The sequence below is a fragment of the Magnolia sinica genome, chromosome 3 (genome assembly GCF_029962835.1).
Source record: "Magnolia sinica isolate HGM2019 chromosome 3, MsV1, whole genome shotgun sequence".
Lineage (NCBI taxonomy): Eukaryota > Viridiplantae > Streptophyta > Magnoliopsida > Magnoliales > Magnoliaceae > Magnolia > Magnolia sinica.
This window is the reverse complement of record NC_080575.1, coordinates 108,546,180-108,556,905: the sequence shown is the minus strand read 5'-3', so window position 1 is coordinate 108,556,905 and position 10,726 is coordinate 108,546,180.

Below are 10,726 nucleotides of genomic sequence, written 5' to 3'. Positions count from 1 at the left end.
TATTGATTCCCTAATAGGGTTGGCTAACAGTGGAGTGTGAACTGACAGTGGGTATACTAACAAGCTAACCAAAAAGAAAAAGCATTTAAATTCTTATTTTTATTTTTTTTAAATAAAAATAAAAAGTGACCAAGAGAAGAAAATCATGAAATATAAGGAAGGTTGTTGCCCCAGTACATATATTAACACACTTGTTGGTAAAATGAGAAAGGCAATAAGCTTCAAAACAGCCTAATAAAGGAATTCACAACGGTTATTTTAGTTGTGGCGGAAGCTAATTAAGTGGCAACATATATGTGAAGCCATAAGTGGAAAACTCTAATACATATGATTAATTAAGGTGACGATCAACCATGACACATGGAAGAACATAATTGGCCAAAAACATATAGAAGTTAGTTGATTACACAAAGATTGCAAAAGCTTATCTCAATGTGGAAATACAATTAGCTACATTTGTTGGACAAATGGCCTATTAGAGGAAGATCTCATAAATTCATCTGAAATTAGAAATGTGCGTCTTCAACAAACCACCCTAACTTCTATAAATTCAACAAAGAATGAAACACTTGAGCCCCATACTACTCCAATATTATACAACACTACCCTTTTCAGCACAACGGCGTCTATCCTTTGACCACCCTGAGCACTTACCCTTTTTTATATATTATTATTATTATTTATATAACCCCTCTATTATCACCAAGTACAATGTTACAAATCCTAATTAGATTAAAATACGTTAGATATGCACCTTTTGTCCGCAATCACATTGCTGGACCTAAGAAGACTGAATGGATAGCTAGTAAGCCTATCTTGCCATGTGCTTAGAGATTCCACTCGACCATTTTGCTACGAAGTTCAATTTGAGCGACAAACAATTTATCAATTAACTACGGTTTACTTTACTATGAAGTCTAGTCAAACAACAGATATGTGACCATTCCATAATAACATTTTCAATAGAGCGAGGAACCAGGAAACAAACAGATAATTATTCATATGACTATCTCGCCACGAAGTAAGGACTTGTGGCCAACGAACTTACTACCACAAAGTACATGATTGAATATTGAATGGTTAATCGTCTAATCATGAGTAACTTGCCCATGAAGCTCAATCGTGCGCAATTACGAATAGACTATCGTTTACAATAACTGTTTCACCATTAATCTTGGCCGTGCAACAAATAAACTATCAAAGATCTGCTTGCCATTGGTTGTCTCACAATGAAACCCAGTTCTGCTGAAAAACACGTTAGATATGCCTCCATTATCACCAAGTACAATGTTACAAATCCTAATTAGATTAAAATACGTTAGATATGCACCTTTTGTCCACAATCACATTGCTGGACCTAAGAAGACTGAATGGATAGCTAATAAGCCTATCTTGCCATGTGCTTAGAGATTCCACTCGACCATTTTGCTACGAAGTTCAATCTGAGCGACAAACAATTTATCAATTAACTATGGTTTACTTTACTATGAAGTCTAGTCAAACAACAAATATGTGACCATTCCATAATAACATTTTCAATAGAGCGAGGAACCGGGAAACAAACAGATAATTATTCATATAACTATCTCGCCACGAAGTAAGGACCTGTGGTGAACGAACTTACTACTACAAAGTACACGATTGAATATTGAATGGTTAATCGTCTAATCATGAGTAACTTGCCCACGAAGCTCAATCGTGCGGGATTACGAATAGACTATCGTTTACAATAACCGTTTCGCCATTAAGCCTGGCCGTGCAATAAATAAACTATCAAAGATCTGTTGGCCATTGGTTGTCTCACAATGATATTAACCCAATTCTGCTGAAAAACATATAGTTGCCACAATGACCATCCAACCATGAAGTCAATCATGTGATGAACAGAAGTTCACCCTTCTCCCACAAACCGCGATTGTCTTGCATAATGAAGCATAGTCACATTGCGAAGCGAATAGACTGTCATTTCCAATGACTGTCTTGCCACAAAACAACTAAGCAGGCAATCCAGCTTTTGTATCTAACAACTTGTTGGCCTATGAAGCCTAGTGCTCTATCAGATAATAAGCATGTTATCATTAGTTATCTATATTTTTTTTCTCTTTCTAGCCAATTGCAAATACATTTGCTATTAATTTCATTGACTTAGGCCAATTGTATTTGTCCGACAGTCTAATCTATCATATGGATAATTGAAAGCCCTTTCTCTAAAGGCAATAAGAAATCATTAGAAGAACAATTCTTTCCTTTGCAAATCACTTGATTTAGTGCAATTAATGGCTGAATAGATGGTCAATCTTCATACATTAGATCTTAATCGGTCTATTCTAATATTTGGGGTCATAAGGCGTTCAGTTCAATTTAAGCTGTATTAAACTTTGACAGCAAACTTAGGCACACATCACATGAATGACCGAATTCGAGCCAAATATCATTTTGGTTTCAATTAATTAGTTGTGTGTACGAATTAAAGCAAACAACCCCATGAATTAAATCAAATCAAATTCACCCACCTCACCTAGATGTCCTCTATCCGCGGCGTCTGATAGAAAACGACCGACCTCTTATACTAATATCACGACCCGTTGTAGCCTATGAAACTAAAACTCAGCCCTCAAAAGACAACAAACGAGAGAAAAACCATGATTTCATGCGTATGAGGATATGCAGCTTGCATCACAAAAGTATGCACTGTTCAGCTCCCTCCTCGCTGTGCACGTGACAAATATTTTAGGTGATCGGGACTGTTGATATGATGGGCCACTACGAGGATAGGCAATATCAAAAAAACAAGCGGAATTGACTTGGTTAACAATCCGATTAGTCTCCTACAAAAGGAACGATTGGCTCAAAGAAGAGCAACCATCACCTTCTCATGCATGTGTGGCCCAACTGATAAACGGAGCATCCAGTTTCGGGGATTAGGGATCACCCACCCTCTGAACAGCTTGGATCTCGAAACCATGTGCCATGTTGGCACGTGTAGGGCTCTCAACTTTTCACTGGGAGATGGATGGTAAATAGCTGGCCTTCATCTTTTCGTTTTACTGTTCATTTTCTGGCCATGGTTTAACAGTTAAGATCGTCCAAATCAGTGCTTTTTAGTCATTCTCCATCCACATTATTGGGACCCATCATTTGATGGTCCCTATAATACCAAAGAACGAAAAATGTAAAATTAATTGCATTTCCAAGCTTAGGACCTGTTTAGAAAACCGTTCTAACTCATTTTTTTACTGGTGAGTGTGACGGAGCTGTCGATGGTGAGGTTGTTCAACGGTTCAGATTTGTGGAACTAGTGTGGCCTACCTAAACAATGGATGGATTTTACTTTTAGGGAATGGTATGTTCCCCTGATGCCATGCCCAGTGAATAGATTGGATCCTTCACGCATTCTATACCGGCTAGACTATATCACTGCTTTCCAAACTCGTTCACGAGGAAAACTTACCAACCTCTTTATAAAACATGTTAGGTTGCGAATGGAAAATGTAGAGAATGACTGTCAGCCAAACGGCCTTAATTTTCCACTGCTTTGAGACAGCACGTGCTTAAGGTTGAAAAAAAATCTCCACTTGTTTCTAAAAAGAACTTTTTAAGTTTGATCTAAGGCATGTTTGGATGCACCCACATAAATCGTGATCCATTTTGATACAAAAATGCTTATTAATATTAGTGGTACAAAAGTGAAAATTAAGGGGTCATTTGGGAGAATACATTTTATATGCATCACTAATTGCCATTAAATCCATAAGAATTAGAATTACTAATTGCATTTGACAGCCTACAAATGAAATTTATTGAAATTTGAAAATTAAGTAGTCAAAAGTGCCGGATTGTGTTTAGTAATTTGTATTTGACTTACAAATTAGTAGTAATCAGAATCCATATGAAATAAAATTATATGGTTTTACTTTGATTTCAAAAAAGTGCTTTCGGTGTATTTGATGTGAACTGGGGTTTCGTTCACATCAAATACATTTCTCCTAAACATCCCAACTACTACCAATTCACATCGATTCATGCTCCCAAACCACTCATTATGTTGGATGACTCATTATGCACGAGATGAAGATTTGGTTAGAAAAGAATGCTACCAAAAAATGTTAACCTTATTCACCTAAAATAGATCTTGTTTCTACATTCGCCTTTTTGCGGACTATCTACACTTTAGGGTTTGTTTGGATGCAAAACCAAAGTGAGATCACATTACTTAAATTGAAAGTAACGCTATCATAGTTTGGAATGCAGCTCCTCTGGCTGAATGACAAGGAAATTCTAATTTAATTATTTCCACTACATTAGATTAGTCATTGAAAATCAATTTCACATTGCATCAAAACCCACATGTAGAGAGTTGTCAAAAATCTTTTCATTTTCAACGCCCAAAGGGACTAAACATAAAATAAAGAAAGAAATCAAAATAGAAGGAAAATTAAAGAAAAATAAATAAGCAGAAGATATAGATTCCAAATGAATAAATTCAACTTGAAAATGATGTTGTCGGCCAATGAAGGAAGATCTTTGTCATTTGTAGATCGCTTGGATGAATCTATTAATTCATAACAATGGGATATCCTATAGTTTTAGTCGATTAATACATGATCTTTACAAAAAACAGCTACATCTTAATCAAAAAGTACTCAATAAAAAATTTGACGAAACTAGAACAATATGAGGCATTATTTTTCAAAAGCCTCTAAAGTGATTTTATTTATTTTGATAGATGGGCTAAGAACAAGCCTATGATCTCAAGGTGGGACACAAAGAGTGACCCAGTCGAACACGGAGCATGATTAATCTACCGATTCGATTGCGGTAAAAGCCGCTAATCGAAATAAACAAGATTTAAGCTCTATTAGAACAAAGCTTTAATAGAAAATGAGCTAATGACAATTCAAATAAAAGAAAACACAACACTATCATAAGCCAAGTATGTGACTTGCCTAGAGGTCCAATCAACACCCCATCAGCACCATATCTTCCAATTCTCCACCTTCTCCTCACCTTTCTTTCTCTTCCTCCATTCACGAGCTCCCTTCATGTCCAAAAGGTGCATTAATTCTACGTTTGATCTCGATCGCTTTTCGCTTTCTTAATCTGCCTCGCCGTCAAGGTCAAAAGACGCGGCACGGGGATAACATTGGGGAATTGTGTGGTGAGGATGTTGAGTTGATGGTGGGGATTGGATTGGTGGGTAGGAGGTGAAATTGGACGATGGAGATGAATGGGAGTGTGGGAGTAAGAGTTGTATAAAAGGAGAAGAAACCAAGGAAAGAGAAAAGAGGATTGGAGGTTCATATATCTAGATGGGATTTAGTTAGTCAGTTCTCATTGGAAGAGAGGAAGAGGCAAGAAAAGACATGAAATAGAGCCTACTTTCAATGCTTTTTTATTTTATAGTAGCAAAGACGTATCTGCAGCATGATCACACGGTCTACCACTCGAATACGTTGGAAAGTGGATGGCCTAAAAAACAATCTTCCCTAGAATCGCTACTTTTTGTATAGTACATGCATCCACATGTAAAAATGTACACATGCATGGGTATGTATGATATATCCATGCATGTGAACATGGAAGGAGAGAGAGAGAGAGAGAGAGAGAGAGAGAGAGAGAGAGAGAGAGAGAGGTTTTCCTTGCTTTAGTAAATTTGGTTGCAATTTCGAATCTCATGGCTGGGGCTATTATGGGATTAATCGTTCAAAGAGTTGCAACCTAAAAAAAAATCTCGGGTATGGACGCGGATTGCGTGGTGACCTATGTAGTGTGTTGACTCGACAATTCTATGGGCCTGTCATGATATATGTGTTATATCCACATTGTACATCCATCTTGTTATATCATTTTAGGACATAAGTCTAAAAATAAAGTATACCCAAAGATCAAGTGGACACACCATAAAAAGTAGTGTGGACTATGATGTTGATCACAATGTTTATTTTCCATCCAACCTATTCATTAGGTCACACAGACTGGATGAATGGAAAACACAAATATCAGCTTATACAAAACTTTTGGAATTCTATCCTTTGCTTGCCATAAGCATAAAAAGATTGTATTTCCTACATTGTGACCGGTCCACATCATTGCTAACATTGTCAGCACTGCTGCATTAAATGCAATGTATGATGATGTGGCCCAATTAGATTGCAACAAGCAAGAGATCCAGATTTAAACTTTTGTGGTTCCAGTATGTTTTCCTACTTTATGTGGTATTGTCCACTTGAGGTTTCAATCTGTCATATTGTTTTGGGCTTACCGTAAAATGATCTTACAAAATGGCAAGATGATGTGGATTAAACACATACATCATGGTGGGGCCATAAGACTTTGCCACCACAACACACCACCGGGTGATATGGCCCACTTGGCCTGAAGGGTGGGCCTGAAATCTAGGCCTGTGTTCAGGATCGTTTAGGGCCAATGATAAATAGCTGGACGGTTAGTCACCCTCCAAATCAAGTAGTTCATCTTCTACGGAAGGAATAGAAGATTTAAAATACTTCAAATGGTCCCCGTTCAACTCACATTCAACTCAGCATATATATGTGCAGTTTAAAAGCTTGTAATTCGTGTCAGATGGTTATCAGATTGCCTTTGCAAGCTGTGAGAACCACGTGAGTGGATCTTTCAAGAGAGCCACCCTGTCTATCTATTTTACCGCCTCATTTTAAGCATTGAACTCAAAAATCATGATCATCCAAAATAAGGTAGGCCATGCCACGGAGAGAGCTAGGCATCGGACTGAGCCAGATCGGATTGGGTCTAACTCAATTTGGTCCGAAATCTATATAAGCTGATCTGAACTCAATTTGATCCGGAACCGAATCCGGGACATCTAACTCGAACCAATCTGATGCACAGTTAGCCTGACCTAAACCAAGTCCGTCTCGATCAGGGAAACTGAGTCAGATCAAGTTGGGTACAATTCGGATCGAATTTTTTAATGATAAAAATCATTATCCTCGCTGCTATTTTCGGTGTGGTCCACTTGAGCTTTAGATATGATTCAATTTTTTTTTCAAAATGCTCTAAAATGATTACGAAAAATGGATAAACAGTATGGATATAATAAATACATCATTGTGGGGCCCATGTAATTTTGATCTCATTTGAGCCGTTCGTACAACTCAGCGCATGGCTGTGCAGCACGGCACGAAAGTGTAGCTGTGTTGACGTGCACTTTGCAATTTGTATTGTTGTATTGACATTAGCAAGTTCTGTGGATCTGATCATGGGGTATGTGTTATATCTAAACCATCCATCCATTTGGCGAGCTCGTCTTAAGGTTTGAGACGAAAAATAAGACAGATCTAACTATCAAGTGGACCACACGAATTTTTTAACAGTGAAAATCATTATCTCTGCTGCTATTTGTGGTGTGGTCCAGATGATCTTTGGATATTATTTATTTGGATAATTCTCTATAATGATTTCTAAAAATATATGAACAGTGTAGATATAATAAATACATCACTGAGGGGCCCATATAACTTTGATCTCCTTTGAACCATTCATACAACTCGGAGCTCGAGGAGTGTCAATACTTGTCTTCGCGCGACACATACCTACAGGCTACAGCAGCTATATAGCTGGTGTGTGGTGCTGAGTAACTCTGTTGGGGCCCACCATGAATGGATGTGGTTTATCCACTCCGAATCTAGTCGGATCAGATCGGTTTGGATTGACCGCAATCCGAACTCGATCCGAAAAACATTCGAATCTTAATGGCCCAACTTAATCCGCACTGATCCAGGCCATCAGTTCGGTTCGGATCGGGTCAGACATGCCCAGCTCTAACCATAGGAAATAGTTGGGATTCAACACTGGCCATTCAATTCATTCATATGATGTGACTCGTTAGGATGAAAGAAATATCCAGACATAATATTATTCTAAAACTCAGGTGGGCCATGCCCCATGAATTTAGATGTTTTAGGTAGTAAAATCTTTGGGGTGGCCCACTTGAGTGTTGAATCATCCTGACCTTTGTGATCTAGAGCCAACAAAAGAATGACGTACATGATGGATGGCTTGGATTTTATGCATGTTAAGTCAATTTCCCCATGTTTTCCATTCAAATCAGCTCAATTTTGTTCCAATACATATAAATAAGAACCCATAATTTGGACAATTTAATTCAAATTTCATATTCACCGTCTATTTAATTTCTTAGTAGTTCCGTACTCTACCATAATATCAAAGTTCTTCTCTGGTTTGAAACGTACTCAAATAGCCCAATGCTATTAAATTTAGAAATCTACAGGCGAGAGTATTTTGGAAAGTATGATTTATAAATGATGCAGTCATTTTATATGGGTAGTGGCTAATATTTTATATATTTATAATTTTAAAATATTTCACAAGCACAATGAAATTTTAGGTGTCATAGTCAATGAACACAAAGTGAATTCTATGCAACGCATAAGTTTCAATTCATATGAATCCTAATTTTAAAAAAAAGTAGGTACATATTGGCTTGATTTTTAACTTAATTGATTCGTACATATTTTATGGATGGCCATATGATAACAGTCAATGATCCAAATTCAATAAACAAATGCTTACTAGTTTGATATAAAAAAATAAAATAAATAAATAAACATTAACTTAATCTAAAATTTAGAAAATAACCCAATCTAATTTGATTCATGAACTTGAATGGTTTGATTGAACCAACGCATGCCAATTCCAAAGTGCCCAATGCATCTGACATAACCATTGATGATAATAATAATAATAATAATAATATAATAATAATAATACTAATTATTGTTCATAGAATTTTATTATTAGCAATTTGGTAAAGATGTTGCTGCTGCTACTGCCTACAGGTTAGGGTACTACCCCCACCGGTACTTAGCTAAAGATGGGCGGTCCCGTCAAGGGCTCCGTGGAGCTGTGGATTAATGTATATGTTTTATCTATGTCATTTATTTATTTTGACAGATCCTTTTATGTCACGAGCCCAAGAGGCAGGTGAAGGCTCGAATGGACCACACCATAGAAAGTGTGGGTATTGAATGCCCATCTAATTTGTTCATAAGGTCACTTAGACCTAGATGAAGGGGAAACATAAATATCAGCTTGATACAAAACTTCCTTGGCCAGAAATTTTCAATGGTTGGCTTCCAATTCCCACTACTTCATGTGGTGTGGTCTACTTCTGCCTCCATATTGAGCTCATGCCTAGAAATGATTTGTCAAAATGAATGGACAGCATGAATAAAACATATATATCATGGTGGACCCCACAACCCCTAACAGGGCCATTCGTCTCTAGCTAGGTCATAGTCGGGTAGTACCCAATCTCATGATCTTATTATTATTATTAGTGGATTATCATACATGAGAAATGCAGACATGTATCAGTGCATTTTGAAATGTAGGAAAGAGACAAGATATGTCACTAAATGGTATATAGTGGAAGGATGTGATGGCTAATGGACGAAAAATAAGAAGCCCTCTTGAAAAATGAAGAATGAAAAAAATAAACAAAAGGCTAATGTGGTATTAGGTCGATTGTCATTAATTTTATGGTCTTTTAAAAAATAAAAATAAAAGCGACATGTCATTGTGGCGTGGCATCTCTTGTCACACCCCACTTAAACCCACCTCAAATCCTGAGCTTAAAATAATGGGGTATTATGCAATGCTCGGCCAAGATATTATGTTTTCCAGTCGGTTCAAGTGAGGCCCATGGATCTTTGATCCAGGACGATGGTATTGTGGGCCCCAAAAAATCTCCCAGGTGGGAAATTTATCATAGATCTTTTAGTAGGTGGCTAACAAAGGATTAAGAAAGGTGGTATTATGTAGAAGGGGAATGTTTATATGGCTAGGATCTTCTAATAGGGAATTTTGTTGCATGGTCCATCCATTGTCTGTCTGGTTGTATCAACGTCTCTGATTAATGAACATGGGGCCCACTTGTACGGTACACTGACCATTATAATACTTGTTCTTGTGTATCACGAGAGAGAGAGAGAGAGAGAGAGAGAGAGAGAGAGAGAGAATCGTTAGGTAAATGATTGCCTGTGGATGATGTACGTGAGTGGGAACTGATCATCATGTGATGGGAATGCATCCTTTGCACGTGAATTTCCAATGACTGATGTGGTAGGGAGCCCGTGCAACAGAATACTCCTTGGGGCCCACTGTGATGTGTATGTGTGAAATCCACTCTGTCTATCATTTAGGCCAACTCATTTAAGAAAGAGAACTCAAAAATCAGGTGGACCTAAATCTTAAGTGGGCCACACCACAGGGAGAAGTGGGGATGGGGATGCTCACTGTTGAAACTAGGGTGGCAGCAGAATACTCTGTGGGTCACAGTGTGATGTGTGTATGAAATCCACTCCGTCCATCATTTGCGCAGGCTCTTGTAAAGAGGTGACGGATGGAAATCTCAAGGTGGCCACACCAAAGCGAGTGGTGGTGACGCCTCCATTGAAACTAAATAGGCTGGGCTAGGGCCAACCCTAGTCCTCCGACCTCAAGCCCTGGCTCGGCTATGACCCTAGTGCAATAATGCTGGGCGGGCTTTATGTGGATTTTTTTTTTGATCAACGGTTTTAAATGATTACTTAATAACTTAGTAAGATTGATCCAACAAATATAGATGATCCAACATTGATTAAACAAATGTCTCCTCTATGTGGTATAGTCCAATTAAAGATTTTTTGGTTGTCCTTTATCTGCATCAAGTCCCATTGAATGAACG